Source organism: Ischnura elegans (assembly GCF_921293095.1).
Source record: "Ischnura elegans chromosome 13 unlocalized genomic scaffold, ioIscEleg1.1 SUPER_13_unloc_1, whole genome shotgun sequence".
Lineage (NCBI taxonomy): Eukaryota > Metazoa > Arthropoda > Insecta > Odonata > Coenagrionidae > Ischnura > Ischnura elegans.
In genome coordinates this window covers 16,155,897-16,158,057 of record NW_025791657.1, presented here as the reverse complement: position 1 = coordinate 16,158,057, position 2,161 = coordinate 16,155,897, and the positions used below count along the sequence as shown (strand labels likewise).

The following is a 2,161-nucleotide window of genomic DNA, read 5'->3' as shown; positions in this document are numbered from 1 at the left end:
ACGTATTATTGCTGTATTACAGCGTTATTATATGTAGGGATTTACATTAAGTATATTGGTGTATCCATACCGGTATAATGCATTAACCTGTGAGTTCATATTAGCGACCAAAAATATAAATGTAACATATAGGAGAGTACACTGCCGAGGAAAATTATATTTGTGGATTAATATTCACTCTGAAAACTAATAATTGCCTAGCACATTATCGGTTTTAATGAGTCCACTCATAAGATCATCTTTGAGCGAAGTAGTGATATCCTTGAAACCCCTACGTTGTTTACGAGTGAATTTACCAATTTCGCTGGGCTTAAGAAACGTGTGTTTGTGAGACATTTTTGTTAAAAACGCCTTTCACGTGTTCAGTGCCGGAGTGCGAAGAAAACTCCAGGAGTGGACCCAAAGTTAAGTTTTTAGCTTTCCAAGATATCATGAGCTGGAGATCAAGTGGATTCGGGCGATCAGAAGAGACAATTTCATCTCCACGAAAAACAGTAAGGTATGTACCCTTTCACGCTGTAATTATTTGGATGTAATTTCTAGCTAGATGTGGCTTGGAGATGTTGATGAATGTCTCCAATACTAAAAGTGGTGATTTAAAATATTGTAGCGGCAATTCGACTGAAAATTCTTTTATTTTAGTTGTTTTTTGTATTATTTCGTTCAGTAAACGTGTGGTTGAAGGAGTTACTGGGAATTATAATTTAGCAGCCAAGTTTATGGTATCGAATATTATTTCTTAGCTTGCCCTTTGGTGTGTTATGCGTCTGAAACTCTGTACTCAGTTAAAAATACTTATTTAACTTAGAATTGAAAAGCTGTTTGAATTATTTACGCCCTAAGTTATATACTAGGGTATTTTCGATGAAGCTTCCTGAGTCATTGTATTTTTGGCGTAGTACCGTATATTACGGGGGAAAACACATACCTTTTAAGGTATTCATGCTTTCGAATTAATTTGAGCTTATGTATCATTTCGCAAGACCAGCGATACTCACTTAATAAGTTTCATGGAAAGCAATGCTGAGAAATTCATTGAGTCTCGTCAGTAACTTATATGCTATTAGTGTGTATGAACCGCCGTGAATGGAGATACGCGTTTTTCTCTTACAATCGTGGGTGATGCAATGAACCGGAATTTAGCTGTGTCCGGCTTTTATCATCTCAAATTATCTTATGCTTATATCTAGTTTTTTATAAAAAAAAACATTGAGGTATGTAGTTATCTCCTGTATTTACCAGCCAAGTCATTAGATATATTTCTCATTCAGAAATGCCTTAAATTGAAAAGACTAAGTAATTTACTTGGTATTTTCTTATTTATTAATTTTAGGTGTGTGAGCTGCACTTCACATCGAGTGACATCAGAAAAGAATCTGTGGCCTTGCACGAGAAGATGGGGAGATATTTCGTGTTGAATTAAGGTGCCGAGACTGGAGGAAGGTGCCATTTCTTCAGTTACCAAACTATCATTCAGAAGACAGAAAGACTTACAGTTAGAGGTATAAGTGACGTATAGAACTATGGTGGATGTGGATTTTTTTAAGTGGATGATGTGACAATAGACATTCGTTGGAGAAACTATTGAAGATAGTTAGTATGGCTTCTGTCAATGTACTTAAAAATAATTTTTGTTCAAAAGAGAATGACAATATTTGTTTCAGCAAAGTATTTCATGGTAACAAGAGAGGATTGCAGCTATTATTGTTATTGAATAATGAAAATATAAAATATCTGTATTTTAATTGTTTTTTTCTTTCCTGCCACTATAATTCATTGTGGTGATTTCCTCATGCATGGTAAGAGCTGAGATGTGATTTAAGAGATATCATATTCTTTATACATATTTTTATGCTGGTGGTTTGGCAGGACTTTCAAATTTTTATTAGATTGATACATCTACTGCAAAGTGACATTGAAACTTTTGCTCATCCCAAACAATATTTCAAATGCATAAGCGCCTGGGACTGGTACGTTTTAGTAGCTGAGGTTGGACTATATGTAAATTTTGGCTTTCATTTTGATGAATACGAGCGGAATAATAGCAGATGTGTCAATGATGTTATGATTCACTGGCAATTGTCATTGAACAATCTTATTTACTCAGGCTCTAGGGTAAGATTTTCATAGCCCATCTGTCATGCAATGTCTATTCAGTGAA

At 34.8% G+C, this 2,161-nt stretch overlaps 1 long non-coding RNA gene across 1 annotated transcript; it reads left to right on the top strand.

Annotated features, from left to right (window-relative positions):
* Window positions 1-308: 308 nt before the first annotated feature.
* Window positions 309-1,367, top strand: LOC124172311. The gene is made up of 2 exons (XR_006868121.1): window positions 309-499; window positions 1,334-1,367. It is a non-coding gene; the product is annotated as an uncharacterized LOC124172311 (long non-coding RNA).
* The last annotated feature ends 794 nt before the right edge of the window (window positions 1,368-2,161 follow it).